Below are 20651 nucleotides of genomic sequence, written 5' to 3'. Positions count from 1 at the left end.
AAAACAATATATATTCTATGGTAAATTGCCTGTATTGGCTGTAAATGGTGTTTTCCATTTATGATCTTATAATTTTCAAATCATAATATTCAAATCTAGTGCAGTACAATTCTCTGGACTCTCTAGATCAATAATTATCAGAAAAAGTATAACTTCTTCATTTGGATGGCTATAATAGGGTCACTTTAATATGTAGCCTTGACCAAGTGTCCCCAAAAGCCTATATCTTTTAAACATCTTTCAGATCTAGTCAGAACATGTTACTCTTAACAAGCATGAAAAATTTCAGACAGATCGGACAAAATTTGCCTCTATAACAGTTAAAAAGGTAAAAATGATATAACATGGCATATTAAGCCAATAAGTGGTATTGTACTGCCCCCTGCTGTCATTTCATCATACTACTCCCTAATATTGTTATATAATTCATATTTATACTTTATAAAATCATTATTTTAACATTTACAATCACATTTTGTCAAAATGCATCTATTGGAGTGTTACTATTGACAATTGTTTTACATTTAGAAAACGAAAGTAAAACCTTGTCCGCCATTTAGGCCACGCCCCCCCAGTACAAATTCACTCATAACTCGAAAACGGAAAGTCGCCGCGCGCTCAAATTTTGATGGTAAGGACCTCTCCGGGCTCTTGATCGAAACGTAGCGTCGCGGGCCTCGGGAGCGCGCCCCCCCCCCACGGAACGCTAGTCCGCGGGACCCCCGACTTTGAACGGCCGTAACTCCCGAACCAGATCACCCCGAACCTTGTGTGAGGGCTCATTGGAAAGGGCCCATCCTTGGCTAGCTTCGATTCAAATGTGGTGTAATTTGCCCTCGGCATTCCAGAGAAAACTGCTCCAAAAGACATGCCTTTGAATGGTCATAGCTCCAGGCCCCAATCGCCCAAAAACACTGTGATGGTCTCATTCAACAGGGCTCCTCAAGCACTATCTATGCTCTGAGGTTTAGAATTTTTCGCCATCTGGTTCCCGAGATATAAGTGAAAAAACTAATTCCCATTCATTCACTTAAATTGTAAGATGGAGGCTGTAATTCCACTGTTGTCAACTAGAGGGAGCAGCAGTATTAGACATAGTATTAATCTTTTTATCAGCTTTCAGCTTTGGCCAACAAGCAAATGCTTAAAGCTATTTATTATTATTATTACTGATAATACAGATCACAAAGAAATATGTGAAAATGGTTAGACCATTAAAAGATATTTTCACAATAACATCCCAAAAACATTGAAAACATATTTGTCTTTGTGTGTGTGTGTCTGTGTGTGTCTGTGTGTGTAAGCATGCTTAATGGAAAGAACATGGAGAAACTGCTTTGTTTTACTGGTGGATAAAAAAGTCTTTCAAATGAAAGTGAGTCAATTAGTGGTCTTCTACTGCCCTCTGCAGGACATTCTACTTATAAAAATATTTTTACCTGTGCTTTTGCATACATTTTTATTAGACTATATAAAATTGCTTGCATGAAAATCACCTATTATAACACAATCATGTTTTGTCAGTTTATCACTTCATTTGTACTGAGCTCTCAGTTTGAACAATTCTGCCTCTCAGTGATTAATTTGAAATCTGAAAATGGTGTTATACGGAGGAGATTTGCAATTATCATTTTGTTACCTATCTTTAATTTAAAATATCTACATCTACAACCAAATGTGTTTGCATGTGTGTGTTGAAGCATGGTTACTGTATTAAGTATTATTGTTTAAGTATTATTGTTTTCATTTACATTTTAACCACCAGAAGACCACTCATTGCTTCATTCTGCTTACTAAAATATTATTTTCCAGTTAGTTTCCATTTGAAATATTGTTTAAACTTTATAAAATCATTAAAATAACATTTCAAATCATATTTTGTCTGTTTATAAATCCCACAGACTCACATTGGCTGCAATACTAATGTTTTTGAAAGACACAGACCTGAGAGTCTAATCTTTGTGTATTGTGCATATAGTATTGATATTATTACTATTGCAAATCATGTTATTGTAACTCATATCTTAACAGAATATTATTTGTAATTTTAATTCTTTATTTCTTAATTGTTTTTTTCTGATTACTACAGATATTATCAACAAAGATATCAACTACACCTTCACTTTTAATATTGATAAGCTGCACACACAGCGCAATCACACACCCACTAATGCATTCAAATAAATGTAATCTTACTGTGCTACTTTATTTGTACATGATTAGAATGAACAGACATCTAAGAATATTTTTCTTCTTTTGTTAAAGCCATTTCAGACTACAAGTAAGCATTATATTACTAATCAACTATTTTAAAGGTGCCATACAATTGAAAACTGTATTTATCTTGGCATAGTTGAATGGTAAGAGTTCTGGACAAGGAACTGACATACCGTGAGCCTCAAACACCATTGTTTCCTCCTTCATGTGTAAATCTCCTGTTTGCAAAAGACCGCTGAAAAATGAGTGAATTACAGCATAACACCGACTGTGACGTTGGAGTCGGGATCATTCATATTTATACCCCCCCAATTTGCATATACCAGCCCATGTTCTAGGCCAGGCAGTGTTAACGTGGACCTGCACAGCCGAATCATCAGAAGTTCTGCAGGTATTGTGAAGAAGCAAGCAAGGACAATAGTGAAAATGGCAGATCATGGATATAAATGTTATGTTCGAGGCTGTGCTGCGGATTTCAGAACTTTTCATTCCCTTCCCACAAAAGAGAACTGCCAACAGGCATGGTTGATTTTTACAACAGGATACCTTACCATTTTAATTCAAAGCTGTTAGTTTGCTCTGCCCATTTCACCACTGACAGTTTTTCTAACCTGGGACAATATCAAGCAGGTTTCGCTCATCGTTTGATACTGAAGAAGGGGGCAGTTCCAACTAATGTTATATTTCCATTACAACCCCTACCGCAAGCAGAAAGTAACGTTAGTGATTTTATCCACTACTTGACTGTTGAAGACATTTCTGTTTCAGAGATATCATAGAACAATTTAAAATATATCAATGCATTCTACGGCACCTTTAAAATAATTATTTAAAATGGAGATCAGGCCAAACATCACTAAAACATGAAAAGGGCTATAACCACCTGACCATTAGTTCGATTGACTTTAAAATTGGCATGCAATGTTTTGGTCCAAGGTGCCATGTATGTCTATGCCGCCATAGGCCAATAAAGTTTGTGCACCTCTTAGACAAGGTTAACGAAGGTCGATCGGAACGAAACTCGGTGGGCATGTTCGACTCGTGGCCCTAGAGGTCTGTAAGAATTTTGAAAGAAATCGGCCACTAGTTGACGCTAACAGGTTTTACGGCTTTGTAATCACGTGATGCATGTCATTTGATAGATCTCCTCATACTGAACAACTTTGCCTCAAAAACTACTGCTGTCAATTAATTTGTTCATTAAATACTTGCGATTATGTTAAAAACCTACTTTTGCGAACTAGTCCTATGTTTTTCACCCGATCGGAAATATATCAGTGCAGTACAATTCTCTGGACTCTCTAGATCAATAATTATATAAAAAACTTAAACTTTACCCATTGGGTAGCCATAATAGGATCATTTAGAAAATGTGTATGGCAAAAAACACTCAAAAGCCTGTAAATCCTAAACGAAAACTCAGACAACTCACTAAACTGCCTTATGTGCTTAAAGACCCTAAATGCTTGAACCCCGCTAAATGCTGCTTGCAGCTTTAATTAGGGGTTCAAGCACGAAGTGCTGAAACCCTATTGTATTTGTGCTGATTTTTATTAGGGGTTCAAGCACGAAGTGCTGAACACCTATTGTAATTGTACTGATTTTTATTATTATTAGGGGTTCAAGCACGAAGTGCTGAAACCCTATTGTAATTGTGCTGATTTTTATTATTATTAGGGGTTCAAGCACGAAGTGCTGAAACCCTATTGTAATTGTGCTGATTTTTATTATTAGGGGTTCAAGCACGAAGTGCTGAAACCCTATTGTAATTGTGCTGATTTTTATTATTATTATTATTATTATTATTCTGCCGTAAAACGCATCGTGCAGCCCAAACCGTAAGGGCTAGAGCTTTGAAACTTTGCCATATGGTAGTACAAAAATCGAGGAGAGGTTATCAAATTATGACCCCGATTGGCCCATAGGTGGCGCTATAGCAACCAAAAGCGCGAAACTGCTCATAACTCCTAGACCGTAAGTCATAGACTCAAGTGTCTTATATCATTGGAAAGCTGGACGCCTGACGAACAAAACGTATATCTCCGATTTTATTTCCGCCATGATAGATTTTCCGCCATTTTGAATTTTGTCGAAAATCTACTTTTGCGAACTAGTCCCTGGTTTTTTGCCCGATCGGAACCAAACCAGTGCAGAATTGTTCTCTGGAGTCTGAATATCAATAATTATCAAAAAAAAGTTGAAATTTCGATTCACGGTCCCTAGGGGGTGCAAAATTAACGTTGTGGGAGGAGCCTATTTTACTAAAATGGCTATAACTCCAGAAGTAAAAGAGGTATTTTAACCAAACCTGGTACACATGTGTAAGACGTCAATATGAGGTCACGGTAAAAAAATCGCGGCGATTGGTCACATGGTGGCGCTATAACATGAAAAAAACATAAAACAGGCTATAACCACCTGACCGTTAGTCCGATTGACTTGAAAATTGGTATGCAGTGTCTTGGTCCAAGGTGCCATGTATGTCTATGAGGACATTGGTGTATCTCAAAAAACATGGCCGCCATCGGCCAATGAAGTTTGAGCACCTATTAGACAAGGTTAACGGAGGCCTATCGGAACGAAACTCGGTGGGCATGTTCGACTCATGGCCCTAGAGGTCTGTAAGAATTTTAAAAGAAATCGGCCACTAGTTGGCGCTAACGAGTTTTATGGCTCTGTAATCACGTGGTGTTACACTTATTGTCACAAAATGCATACCATTTGATAGATCTCCTCTTGTTGAACAACTTTGCCTCAAGAACCATTGCTGTCAATCAAACCGTTCATTAAATATTCGTAATTATGTTAAAAACCTACTTTTGCGAACTAGTCCTAGGTTTTTCGCCCGATCAGAACCAAACGAGTCTAGGACAATTCTATGGACTCTCAAGATCAATAATTATCAAAAAAAAGTTGAACTTTTGCATTTTTCGCATGGGTATATTGGGTCATAAAGAAAATGGGCGTGGCAAAATGCACTCAAAAGCCTATAAATCCTAAACAAAAACTCAGAACTTCACGAAAATTGGTGAGCTTATGTGCCATAACATCATTAACAAGCATGCAAAATTTCATGGAGATCGGACTATAGATGGTGCTATAACTGTTAAAAAGCTTTAAAAAACACATATTTCCTATGGTAAATTGCCTGTATTGGCTGTAAATGGACTTTTCCATCTATTATTTCAGTGGTTAAAAGCTTTCTAAATAAATCTTAATGTCTTAAATGCTTATGTGCCTAAAGGCCTTAAATGCTTGAACCCCGATAAATGCTGCTTGCAGCTTTAATTATTATTATTATTATTATTCTGCCGTAAAACGCATCGTGCAGCCCAAACCGTAAGGGCTAGAGCTTTGAAACTTTGCCATATGGTAGTACAAAAATCGAGGAGAGGTTATCAAATTATGACCCCGATTGGCCCATAGGTGGCGCTATAGCAACCAAAAGCGCGAAACTGCTCATAACTCCTAGACCGTAAGTCATAGACTCAAGTGTCTTATATCATTGGAAAGCTGGACGCCTGACGAACAAAACGTATATCTCCGATTTTATTTCCGCCATGATAGATTTTCCGCCATTTTGAATTTTGTCTAAAATCTACTTTTGCAAACTAGTCCCTGGTTTTTCGCCCGATCGGAACCAAACCAGTGCAGAATTGTTCTATGGAGTCTGAAGATCAATAATTATCGAAAAAAAGTTGAAATTTCGATTCATGGTCGCTAGGGGGTGCAAAATTAACGTTGTGGGAGGAGCCTATTTTACTAAAATGGCTATAACTCCAGAAGTAAAAGAGGTATTTTAACCAAACTTGGTACACATGTGTAAGAGGTCAATCTGAGGTCACGGTAAAAAAATCGCGGCGATTGGCCACATGGTGGCGCTATAACATGAAAAAAACATAAAACAGGCTATAACCACCTGACCGTTAGTCCGATTGACTTGAAAATTGGTATGCAGTGTCTTGGTCCAAGGTGCCATGTATGTATATGAGGACATTGGCGTATCTCAAAAAACATGGCCGCTATCGGCCAATGAAGTTTGAGCACCGATTAGACAAGGTTAACGGAGGCCGATCAGAACGAAACTCGATGGGCATGTTCGTCTTATGGCCCTAGAGGTCTGTAAGAATTTTGAAAGAAATCGGCCACTAGTTGGCGCTAACGAGTTTTATGGCTCTGTAATCACGTGGTGTTACACTCATCCACACAATATGCATATCATTTGATAGATCTGCTCATGCTGAACAACTTTGCCTCAAGAACCATTGCTGTCAATCAAACCGTTCATTAAATATTCACGAATATGTCTAAAACCTACTTTTGCGAACTAGTCCTAGGTTTTTCACCCGATCGGAACCAGACCAGTCTAGGACAATTCTCTGGACTCTCTAGATCAATAATTATCAAAAAAAAGTTGAACTTTTGCATTTGGATGGCTGTAATAGGGTCATTTATAAAATGGGCGTGGCAAAATACAGTCAAAAGCCTATAAATCATAAATGAAAATGCAGAACTTCACAAAAATTGGTCAGCATATGTGACATAACATCATTAACAAGCATGCAAAATTTTATGGAGATCGGACGATAGGTGGCGCTATAACTGTTAAAAAGCTTTAAAACCATATATTTCCTATGTAAACTGCCTGTATTGGCTGTAAATGGTCTTTTCCATCTATTATGTCCGTGATTACATGCTTGCTAAATAAATCTTAATAACTTTTGATGCTTTTGTGCTTAAATGCCTAAAAGGCTTTAACTGCTTGAACCCCGATAAATGCTGCTTGCAGCTTTAATTATTAGGGGTTCAAGCACGAAGTGCTGAAACCCTATTGTAATTGTGCTGATTTTTAGGGGTTCAAGCACGAAGTGCTGAAACCCTATTGTAATTGTACTGATTTTTATTATTATTATTATTATTATTATTCTGCCGTAAAACGCATCGTGCAGCCCAAACCGTAAGGGCTAGAGCTTTGAAACTTTGCCAGATGGTAGTACAAAAATCGAGGAGAGGTTATCAAATTATGACCTCGATTGGCCCATAGGTGGCGCTATAACAACCAAAAGCGCGAAAGTGGTCATAACTCCTGGACCGTATGTCGTAGACACAAGTGTCTTATATCATTGGAAAGCTGGTCGTCTGACGAACAAAACTTATATCTCCGATTTCATTTCCGTCATGATAGATTTTCCGCCATTTTGAATTTTGTCGAAAACCTACTTTTGCGAACTAGTCCCTGGTTTTTTGCTCGATCGGAACCAAACCAGTGCAGAATTGTTCTCTGGAGACTGAAGATCAATAATTATCGAAAAAAAGTTGAAATTTCGATTCAGGGTCGCTAGGGGGCGCAAAATTAACGTTGTTGGCGGAGCCTATTTTACTCAAATGGCTATAATTCCAGAAGTAAATGAGGTATTTTCAACAAACTTGGTACACATATGTAAGAGGTCAATCTGAGGACACGGTAAAAAAATCGCGGCGATTGGCCACATGGTGGCGCTATAACATGAAAAAAACATAAAACAGGCTATAACCACCTGACCGTTAGTCCGATTGACTTGAAAATTGGTATGCAGTGTCTTGGTCCAAGGTGCCATGTATGTCTATGAGGACATTGGTGTATCTCAAAAAACATGGCCGCCATTGGCCAATGAAGTTGAGCACCTATTAGACAAGGTTAACGGAGGCCGATCGGAACGAAACTCGGTGGGCATGTTCGACTCATGGCCCTAGAGGTCTGTAAGAATTTTGAAAGAAATCGGCCACTAGTTGGCGCTAACGAGTTTTATGGCTCTGTAATCACGTGGTGTTAGATATATTGTCACAAAATGCATATCATTTGATAGATCTGCTCATGCTGAACAACTTTGCCTCTAGAACCATTGCTGTCAATCAAACCGTTCATTAAATATTCATGAATATGTTAAAAACCTACTTTTGCGAACTAGTCCCTGGTTTTTTGCCCGATCGGAACCAGACCAGTCTAGGACAATTCTATGGACTCTCTAGATCAATAATTATCAAAAAAAAGTTGAACTTTTGTATTTGTATGGCTGTAATAGGGTCATTTATAAAATGGGTGTGGCAAAATACACTCAAAAGCCTATAAATCCTAAATGAAAACTCAGAACTTCACAAAAATTGGTGAGCATATGTGTCATAACATCACAAACAAGCTTGCAAAATTTTATGGAGATTGGACAATAGTTGGCGCTATAACTGTTAAAAAGCTTTAAAACCATATATTTCCTATGGTAAACTGCCTGTATTGGCTGTAAATGGTCTTTTCCATGTCTGATCATATAATTTTCATATCATAATGTTCAAAACTAGTGCAATACAATTCTCTGGACTCACTAGATCAATAATTGTCAGAAAAAGTTGAACTACTTCATTTGGATAGCTATAATAGGTTCACTTCAAAATCTGGCCTTTACCAAGTGTCCCCGAAAGCCTATATCTCTTTAATCAATGCTCAGACCTTCTTAAAAACAAGTCAGAACGTGTGAAATATCACCCTGAACAAGCATGAAAATTTTCAGACAGATCGGACAAAATTTGCCTCTATAACAGTTAAAAAGGTGAAAATGATATGATTTAATGGCATGTTAAGCCAATAAGTGGTATTTTACTGCCCCCTGCTGTTTAAAATAGTCATTTTCTCATATTGGTATTGGTATCAGCCATGGTAAATCATGATAAATGATGGTGTGTGTGTGTGTGTGTGTGTGTGTGTGTGTGTGTGTGTGTGTGTGTGTGTGTGTGTGTGTGTGTGTGTGTGTGTGTGTGTGGTACAAATATAACAAAGGTTTTATTTTCCAACATGAAAACAAACATAACAGAGTGCTAGTGCACAAACAATAACCGACAATGATAATGGATGAGAGGGGAACTTAAATACACAGATCAAGACAAGGACAACAGGTGACGGTTATGATGATGAGGAGCAGGTGATGATGAGGAGGGTGATGAGGAGCAGGTGCAGGTGATGACGACAGATGGTGAATGTGATGAAGACAGAAGGTGAATGTGATGAAGGTGAATGTGACACCAATATCACTGAAACATTTGTGTGTGTGTGTGTGTGTGTGTGTGTGTGTGTGTGTGTGTGTGTGTGTGTGTGTGTGTGTGTGTGTGTGTGTGTGTGTGTGTGTGTGTGTGTGTGTGTGTGTGTGTGTAGCATTATTGTGTGTAGCATATGTAGCAATTATGCATTATTGAGTTAACATGGAAACACTGGTTTGCTTTAGTGCAGAAAACTGGTCAAAATCATGAGGTTTAAAGTGAAAGTGAGCCAATAAGTGGTCTTCTACTGCCCTCTGCTGGCCATTCTACTTATTAATTAATTTTTTCCACATGTGCTTGCATTTATACTTGAATACACACTAAAAATCACTTATATAGCAATAACTATTATAACACAATCATATTTTGTCAGTGTTAATCACTTTATTTGCACTGACACTTCAAATAATTGCTAGTAATGTGGTAAATCATGGTAAATCATGGTTAACTATGCTCTGTGTGTGTGTGTGTGTGTGTGTGTGTGTGTGTGTGTGTGTAAGCATGCATTGAGTTAACATGGATAAACTGGTTTGCTTTAGTGCAGAAAACTGGTTTAAAGTGAAAGTGAGCCAATAAGTGGTCTTCTACTGCCCTCTGCTGGCCATTCTACTATTAATGAAATATTTCAACATGTGCTTGCATTCATACTTGAATACACACAAAAAAAATCACTTATATAGCAATAACTATTATAACACAATCATATTTTGTCAGTGTTAATCACTTTATTTGCACTGACACTTCAAATAATTGCTAGTAATGTGATAAATCAGGCTAGAAACATGGTAAATCAAAGTAAATAATACTAGATTGTCGTTTATCTCCTGGTAAATAATACTAGAACGTGGTATATCATGGTAAATCATGGTTAACTATGCTGTGTGTGTATGTGTGTGTGTGTGTGTGTGTATGTGTGTGTGTGTGTGTGTGTGTGTGTGTGTGTGTGTGTGTGTGTTTGTGTGTGTGTGTGTGTGTGTGTGTGTGTGTGTGTGTGTGTGTGTGTGTGTGTGTGTGTAAGCATGCATTGAGTTAACATGGAAAAACTGGTTTGCTTTAGTGCAGAAAACTGGTTTAAAGTGAAAGTGAGCCAATAAGTGGTCTTCTACTGCCCTCTGCTGGCCATTCTACTTAATAATGAAATATTTTACATGTGCTTTTGCATTCATACTTGGACACACACTAAAAATCACGTATATAACTAACTATTATAACACAATAATATTTTGTCAGTGTTCATCACCTCATTTGCACTGACACTTCACATATTTGCTAGTAATGTGGTTAATCATGCTAGAAACATTGTAAATCATAGTAAATAATACTGAAATGAGGTGTATCAAGGTAAATCATGCTAGAATCCTAATAAATCATTCTGGAACATGGTATATGATAGTAAATCATGCTAGAATCATATTAAATAATTCTAGAATGTGGCAAATCGTTGTGGGAGGAGCCTATTTTACTCAAATGGCTATAACTCAAGAAGTAAATGAGATATCTTCACCAAACTCAGTACACATGTGTATGGGTTCAATTTGAGGTCACAGTAAACAATTCTATGGAGATCGGAGCATAGGTGGCGCTATAACTGTTAAAAAGCTTTAAAACCATATATATCCCATGGCAAATTGCCTGTATTGGCTGTAAATGGTCTTTTCCATCTATTATGTCAGTGGTTACATGCTTGCTAAATAAATCTTAATAACTTTTGATGCTTTTGTGCTTAAATGCCTTAAAGGCCTTAACTGCTTGAACCCCGATAAATGCTGCTTGCAGCTTTAATTATTATTATTATTATTATTCTTCTCCGCTAAAACGCATCGTGCAGCCCAAACCGTAAGTGCTGGAGACTTGAAACTTTGTCAGATGGTAGTACAAAAATCGAGGAAAGGTTCAGAGAGTATGACCCCGATTGGCCTATAGGTGGCGCTATAGCAACCAAAAGCGCGAAACTGCTCATAACTCCTAGACCGTATGTCGTAGACTCAAGTGTCTTATATCATTGGAAAGCTGGACGCCTGACGAACAAAACGTATATCTCCGATTTCATTTCCGTCATGATAGATTTTCCGCCATTTTGAATTTTGTCGAAAATCTACTTTTGCGAACTAGTCCCTGGATTTTTGCCCGATCGGAACCAAACCAGTGCAGAAATGTTCTCTGGAGTCTGAAGATCAATAATTATCGAAAAAAAGTTGAAATTTCGATTCATGGTCGCTAGGGGGCGCAAAATAATCGTTGTGGGAGGAGCCTATTTTACTAAAATGGCTATAACTTAAAAAGCAAATAAGATAGCTTCACCAAACTCGGTACACATATGTATGGGTTCTGTCTGGGGTCACAGTAAAAAAATCGCGACGATTGAACGCTAGGTGGCGCTATAACATGAAAAAAACATAAAACAGGCTATAACCACCTGACTGTTTGTCCGATTGACTTGAAAATTGGTATGCCGTGTCTTGGTCCAAGGTGCCATGTATGTCTATGAGGACATTGGCGTATCTCAAAAAACATGGCCGCCATTGGCCAATGAAGTCGAGCACCTATTAGACAAGGTTAACGGAGGCCGATCGGAACGAAACTCGATGGGCATGTTCGACTCATGGCCCTAGAGGTCTGTAAGAATTTTGAAAGAAATCGGCCACTAGTTGGCGCTAACGAGTTTAATGGCTCTGTAATCACGTGGTGTTACACTCATCCACACAATATGCATATCATTTGATAGATCTGCTTATGCTGAACAACTTTGCCTCAAGAACCATTGCTGTCAATCAAACCGTTCATTAATTATTTGCGAATATGTTAAAAACCTACTTTTGCGAACTAGTCCTAGGTTTTTCGCCCGATCGGAACCAGACCAGTCTAGGACAATTCTCTGGACTCTCTATATCAATAATTATCGAAAAAAAGTTGAACTTTTGCATTTGGATGGCTGTAATAGGGTCATTTATAAAATGGGCGTGGCAAAATACACTAAAAACCCTATAAATCCTAAATGAAAACTCAGAACTTCACAGAAATTGGTGAGCATATGTGAAATAACATCTTTAACAAGCATGCAAAATTTTATGGAGATCGGACCAAAGGTGGCGCTATAACTGTTAAAAGGCTTTAAAACCATATATTTCCTATGGTAAACTGCCTGTATTGGCTGTAAATGGTCTTTTCCATCTCTGATCATATAATTTTCATATCATAATGTTCAAAACTAGTGCAATACAATTCTCTGGACTCACTAGGTCAATAATTGTCAGAAAAAGTTGAACTACTTCATTTGGATAGTTATAATAGGTTAGCAAGTATCCCTGAAAGCCTATATCTCTTTAATGAATGACTCAGACCTTCTTAAAAAGCCAGTGAAATATCACTCTGAACATGCATGAACATTTTCAGACTGATCGGACAAAATTTGCCTCTATAACAGTTAAAAAGGTGAAAATTATATCAATATAATGGCATATTAAGCCAATAAGTTGTATTTTACTGCCCCCTGCTGTTTAAAATAGTCATTTTGTCATATTGTTCTATAATTTATATTTAGACTGTATAAAATCACTATTTTAACATTTACAATTACATTTAGTCAAAATCCATCTGTTAAAGTATTAGTATTGACAGTTTGATTACATCATATAGTTCAAATGTCTGTATCTACAACATATGTGTGTGTAGTCTTAGGTTTCTGAATAAATTCTGAATCTTCTGATTAATAGCTTACAAAGACTTTGTGAAATGTTTATAGATCATTCAAATATATTTTCATTATGACATATCCCAATAGCATTGAAAAAACAACAACAACATTTGTCTTTGTGTGTGTGTGTGTGTGTGTGTGTGTGTGTGTGTGTGTGTGTGTGTGTGTGTGTGTGTGTGTGTGTGTGTGTGTAAGCATGCATTATTGAGTTAACATGGAAAAACTGGTTTGCTTTAGTGCAGAAAACTGGTAAAAATAATTAAATTTAAAGTGAAACTGAGCCAATAAGTGGTCTTCTAGTGCCCTCTGCTGGCCATTCTACTTATGAAGTCTTTTCACATGTGCTTTGTGCAAATCACTTATATAACAATAACTATTATAACACAATCATATTTTGTCAGTGTTTATCACTTCATTTGCACTGACACTTCACATAATTGATAAATTCATGGTAAACTATGCTAGAACAGGGTAAATAATGGTAAACCGTGGTAAATCAAGATAAACTATGGTAAATCATGCTAGAATGTGGTATATCATGGTAGATCATGCTAGAACATGGTAAATCAAGGTAAACTAAGATAAATTCATGGTAAACTATGCTAGAACAGGGTAAATCATGGAAAACCATGGTAAATCATGCTAGAATGTGGTATATCATGGTAAATCATGCTAGAACATGGTAAATCAAGGTAAACTAAGATAAATTCATGGTAAACTATGCTAGAACAGGGCAAATCATGGAAAACCATGGTAAATCATGCTAGAATGTGGTATATCATGGTTAATCATGCTAGAACATGGTAAATCAAGGTAATCTAAGATAAATTCATGGTAAACTATGCTAGAAAAGGGTAAATCATGGTAAACCATGGTAAATCAAGATAAACTATGGTAAATCATGCTAGAAAAAGGTATATCATGGTAAATCATGCTAGAACATGGTAAATCAAGGTAAACTAAGACAAATGAGTGGTAAACTATGCTTGAACAGGGTAAAAGATGGTAAACTATGGTAAATCAAGTTAAACTATGATAAATCATGCTAGAATGTGGTATTTCATGGTAAATCATGCTAGAACATGGTAAATCAAGGTAAACTAAGATAAAGTCATGGTAAACTATGCTAGAACAGGGTAAATCATGGTAAATCATGATAAACTATGGTAAATCATGCTAGAATGTGGTATATCATGGTAAATCATGCTAGAACATGGTAAATCAAGGTAAACTAAGATAAATTCATGGTAAACTATGCTAGAACAGGGTAAATCATGGTAAATCATGGTAAACCATGGTAAATCATGCTAGAATGTGTTATAACATGATAAATCATGCTAAAACATGGTATTTTCCATCTATGATGTCAGTGGTTACATGCTTGCTACATAAAACTTAATAACTTTTGATGCTTTTGTGCTTAAAACCTTAAAAGCCTTAATAGCTTGAACCCCGATAAATGCTGCTTGCAGCTTTAATTAGGGGTTCAAGCACGAAGTGCTGAAACCCTATTGTAATTGTGCTGATTTTTATTAGGGGTTCAAGCATGAAATGCTGAAACCCTATTGTAATTGTAAGGATTCGTAAAACGCATCGCGCAGGACAAACCGTAAGGCCTAGAGACTTGAAACCTGGCCAGATGGTAGGCCTCAATTTGGGGACAACCTATCAGAGTATGACCCCGATTGGCCCATAGGTGGCGCTACAGCAACCAAAAGTTCAAAATCGCTCATATCTCTTAGACCGTTTGTCCCAGGATCAAGTGTCTTATATCGTTGGAATCCTTGGCTCAAGGCGGACAAAATGGCTATCTCCGATTTGGATGTAGGCAGGGAAAATTTTCTGCTATGTTGACTTTTGTCCATAACCTACTTTTGCGAACTAGTCCCTGGTTTTTTGCCCGATCGGAACCAAACCAGTCTAGGACAATTCTCTGGACTCTCTAGATCAATAATTATCAAAAAAAAGTTGAACTTTGGCATTTGCGTGGCTGTAACAGGGTCATTTAGAAAAGGGGCGTGGCAAAATACGCTCAAAAGCCTATAAATCCCAAAGGAAAACTCAGAACTTCACCAAAATTGATGAGCATATGTGTCAGAACATGGTGAGGAAGCATGCAGAGTTTCATGGAGATCGGACCATAGGTGGCGCTATAACTGGCAAAAAGCCTTCATTCTTATTAGGGGTTCAAGCATGAAATGCTGAAACCCTATTGTAATTGTAAGGATTCGTAAAACGCATCGCGCAGGACAAACCGTAAGGCCTAGAGACTTGAAACCTGGCCAGATGGTAGGCCTCAATTTGGGGACAACCTATCAGAGTATGACCCCGATTGGCCCATAGGTGGCGCTACAGCAACCAAAAGTTCAAAATCGCTCATATCTCTTAGACCGTTTGTCACAGGATCAAGTGTCTTATATCGTTGGAATCCTTGGCTCAAGGCGGACAAAATGGCTATCTCCGATTTGGATGTAGGCAGGGAAAATTTTCTGCTATGTTGACTTTTGTCCATAACCTACTTTTGCGAACTAGTCCCTGGTTTTTTGCCCGATCGGAACCAAACCAGTCTAGGACAATTCTCTGGACTCTCTAGATCAATAATTATCAAAAAAAAGTTGAACTTTGGCATTTGCGTGGCTGTAACAGGGTCATTTAGAAAAGGGGCGTGGCAAAATACGCTCAAAAGCCTATAAATCCCAAAGGAAAACTCAGAACTTCACCAAAATTGATGAGCATATGTGTCAGAACATGGTGAGGAAGCATGCAGAGTTTCATGGAGATCGGACCATAGGTGGCGCTATAACTGGCAAAAAGCCTTCATTCTTATTAGGGGTTCAAGCATGAAATGCTGAAACCCTATTGTAATTGTAAGGATTCGTAAAACGCATCGCGCAGGACAAACCGTAAGGCCTAGAGACTTGAAACCTGGCCAGATGGTAGGCCTCAATTTGGGGACAACCTATCAGAGTATGACCCCGATTGGCCCATAGGTGGCGCTACAGCAACCAAAAGTTCAAAATCGCTCATATCTCTTAGACCGTTTGTCCCAGGATCAAGTGTCTTATATCGTTGGAATCCTTGGCTCAAGGCGGACAAAATGGCTATCTCCGATTTGGATGTAGGCAGGGAAAATTTTCTGCTATGTTGACTTTTGTCCATAACCTACTTTTGCGAACTAGTCCCTGGTTTTTTGCCCGATCGGAACCAAACCAGTCTAGGACAATTCTCTGGACTCTCTAGATCAATAATTATCAAAAAAAAGTTGAACTTTGGCATTTGCGTGGCTGTAACAGGGTCATTTAGAAAAGGGGCGTGGCAAAATACGCTCAAAAGCCTATAAATCCCAAAGGAAAACTCAGAACTTCACCAAAATTGATGAGCATATGTGTCAGAACATGGTGAGGAAGCATGCAGAGTTTCATGGAGATCGGACCATAGGTGGCGCTATAACTGGCAAAAAGCCTTCATTCTTATTAGGGGTTCAAGCATGAAATGCTGAAACCCTATTGTAATTGTAAGGATTCGTAAAACGCATCGCGCAGGACAAACCGTAAGGCCTAGAGACTTGAAACCTGGCCAGATGGTAGGCCTCAATTTGGGGACAACCTATCAGAGTATGACCCCGATTGGCCCATAGGTGGCGCTACAGCAACCAAAAGTTCAAAATCGCTCATATCTCTTAGACCGTTTGTCCCAGGATCAAGTGTCTTATATCGTTGGAATCCTTGGCTCAAGGCGGACAAAATGGCTATCTCCGATTTGGATGTAGGCAGGGAAAATTTTCTGCTATGTTGACTTTTGTCCATAACCTACTTTTGCGAACTAGTCCCTGGTTTTTTGCCCGATCGGAACCAAACCAGTCTAGGACAATTCTCTGGACTCTCTAGATCAATAATTATCAAAAAAAAGTTGAACTTTGGCATTTGCGTGGCTGTAACAGGGTCATTTAGAAAAGGGGCGTGGCAAAATACGCTCAAAAGCCTATAAATCCCAAAGGAAAACTCAGAACTTCACCAAAATTGATGAGCATATGTGTCAGAACATGGTGAGGAAGCATGCAGAGTTTCATGGAGATCGGACCATAGGTGGCGCTATAACTGGCAAAAAGCCTTCATTCTTATTAGGGGTTCAAGCATGAAATGCTGAAACCCTATTGTAATTGTAAGGATTCGTAAAACGCATCGCGCAGGACAAACCGTAAGGCCTAGAGACTTGAAACCTGGCCAGATGGTAGGCCTCAATTTGGGGACAACCTATCAGAGTATGACCCCGATTGGCCCATAGGTGGCGCTACAGCAACCAAAAGTTCAAAATCGCTCATATCTCTTAGACCGTTTGTCCCAGGATCAAGTGTCTTATATCGTTGGAATCCTTGGCTCAAGGCGGACAAAATGGCTATCTCCGATTTGGATGTAGGCAGGGAAAATTTTCTGCTATGTTGACTTTTGTCCATAACCTACTTTTGCGAACTAGTCCCTGGTTTTTTGCCCGATCGGAACCAAACCAGTCTAGGACAATTCTCTGGACTCTCTAGATCAATAATTATCAAAAAAAAGTTGAACTTTGGCATTTGCGTGGCTGTAACAGGGTCATTTAGAAAAGGGGCGTGGCAAAATACGCTCAAAAGCCTATAAATCCCAAAGGAAAACTCAGAACTTCACCAAAATTGATGAGCATATGTGTCAGAACATGGTGAGGAAGCATGCAGAGTTTCATGGAGATCGGACCATAGGTGGCGCTATAACTGGCAAAAAGCCTTCATTCTTATTAGGGGTTCAAGCATGAAATGCTGAAACCCTATTGTAATTGTAAGGATTCGTAAAACGCATCGCGCAGGACAAACCGTAAGGCCTAGAGACTTGAAACCTGGCCAGATGGTAGGCCTCAATTTGGGGACAACCTATCAGAGTATGACCCCGATTGGCCCATAGGTGGCGCTACAGCAACCAAAAGTTCAAAATCGCTCATATCTCTTAGACCGTTTGTCCCAGGATCAAGTGTCTTATATCGTTGGAATCCTTGGCTCAAGGCGGACAAAATGGCTATCTCCGATTTGGATGTAGGCAGGGAAAATTTTCTGCTATGTTGACTTTTGTCCATAACCTACTTTTGCGAACTAGTCCCTGGTTTTTTGCCCGATCGGAACCAAACCAGTCTAGGACAATTCTCTGGACTCTCTAGATCAATAATTATCAAAAAAAAGTTGAACTTTGGCATTTGCGTGGCTGTAACAGGGTCATTTAGAAAAGGGGCGTGGCAAAATACGCTCAAAAGCCTATAAATCCCAAAGGAAAACTCAGAACTTCACCAAAATTGATGAGCATATGTGTCAGAACATGGTGAGGAAGCATGCAGAGTTTCATGGAGATCGGACCATAGGTGGCGCTATAACTGGCAAAAAGCCTTCATTCTTATTAGGGGTTCAAGCATGAAATGCTGAAATCCTATTGTAATTGTAAGGATTCGTAAAACGCATCGCGCAGGACAAACCGTAAGGCCTAGAGACTTGAAACCTGGCCAGATGGTAGGCCTCAATTTGGGGACAACCTATCAGAGTATGACCCCGATTGGCCCATAGGTGGCGCTACAGCAACCAAAAGTTCAAAATCGCTCATATCTCTTAGACCGTTTGTCCCAGGATCAAGTGTCTTATATCGTTGGAATCCTTGGCTCAAGGCGGACAAAATGGCTATCTCCGATTTGGATGTAGGCAGGGAAAATTTTCTGCTATGTTGACTTTTGTCCATAACCTACTTTTGCGAACTAGTCCCTGGTTTTTTGCCCGATCGGAACCAAACCAGTCTAGGACAATTCTCTGGACTCTCTAGATCAATAATTATCAAAAAAAAGTTGAACTTTGGCATTTGCGTGGCTGTAACAGGGTCATTTAGAAAAGGGGCGTGGCAAAATACGCTCAAAAGCCTATAAATCCCAAAGGAAAACTCAGAACTTCACCAAAATTGATGAGCATATGTGTCAGAACATGGTGAGGAAGCATGCAGAGTTTCATGGAGATCGGACCATAGGTGGCGCTATAACTGGCAAAAAGCCTTCATTCTTATTAGGGGTTCAAGCATGAAATGCTGAAACCCTATTGTAATTGTAAGGATTCGTAAAACGCATCGCGCAGGACAAACCGTAAGGCCTAGAGACTTGAAACCTGGCCAGATGGTAGGCCTCAATTTGGGGACAACCTATCAGAGTATGACCCCGATTGGCCCATAGGTGGCGCTACAGCAACCAAAAGTTCAAAATCGCTCATATCTCTTAGACCGTTTGTCCCAGGATCAAGTGTCTTATATCGTTGGAATCCTTGGCTCAAGGCGGACAAAATGGCTATCTCCGATTTGGATGTAGGCAGGGAAAATTTTCTGCTATGTTGACTTTTGTCCATAACCTACTTTTGCGAACTAGTCCCTGGTTTTTTGCCCGATCGGAACCAAACCAGTCTAGGACAATTCTCTGGACTCTCTAGATCAATAATTATCAAAAAAAAGTTGAACTTTGGCATTTGCGTGGCTGTAACAGGGTCATTTAGAAAAGGGGCGTGGCAAAATACGCTCAAAAGCCTATAAATCCCAAAGGAAAACTCAGAACTTCACCAAAATTGATGAGCATATGTGTCAGAACATGGTGAGGAAGCATGCAGAGTTTCATGGAGATCGGACCATAGGTGGCGCTATAACTGGCAAAAAGCCTTCATTCTTATTAGGGGTTCAAGCATGAAATGCTGAAACCCTATTGTAATTGTAAGGATTCGTAAAACGCATCGCGCAGGACAAACCGTAAGGCCTAGAGACTTGAAACCTGGCCAGATGGTAGGCCTCAATTTGGGGACAACCTATCAGAGTATGACCCCGATTGGCCCATAGGTGGCGCTACAGCAACCAAAAGTTCAAAATCGCTCATATCTCTTAGACCGTTTGTCCCAGGATCAAGTGTCTTATATCGTTGGAATCCTTGGCTCAAGGCGGACAAAATGGCTATCTCCGATTTGGATGTAGGCAGGGAAAATTTTCTGCTATGTTGACTTTTGTCCATAACCTACTTTTGCGAACTAGTCCCTGGTTTTTTGCCCGATCGGAACCAAACCAGTCTAGGACAATTCTCTGGACTCTCTAGATCAATAATTATCAAAAAAAAGTTGAACTTTGGCATTTGCGTGGCTGTAACAGGGTCATTTAGAAAAGGGGCGTGGCAAAATACGCTCAAAAGCCTATAAATCCCAAAGGAAAACTCAGAACTTCACCAAAATTGATGAGCATATGTGTCAGAACATGGTGAGGAAGCATGCAGAGTTTCATGGAGATCGGACCATAGGTGGCGCTATAACTGGCAAAAAGCCTTCATTCTTATTAGGGGTTCAAGCATGAAATGCTGAAACCCTATTGTAATTGTAAGGATTCGTAAAACGCATCGCGCAGGACAAACCGTAAGGCCTAGAGACTTGAAACCTGGCCAGATGGTAGGCCTCAATTTGGGGACAACCTATCAGAGTATGACCCCGATTGGCCCATAGGTGGCGCTACAGCAACCAAAAGTTCAAAATCGCTCATATCTCTTAGACCGTTTGTCCCAGGATCAAGTGTCTTATATCGTTGGAATCCTTGGCTCAAGGCGGACAAAATGGCTATCTCCGATTTGGATGTAGGCAGGGAAAATTTTCTGCTATGTT

This window comes from Scardinius erythrophthalmus (assembly GCF_964197995.2).
Source record: "Scardinius erythrophthalmus genome assembly, chromosome: 3".
NCBI lineage: Eukaryota > Metazoa > Chordata > Actinopteri > Cypriniformes > Leuciscidae > Scardinius > Scardinius erythrophthalmus.
Note: the sequence above shows the minus strand (reverse complement) of the source record.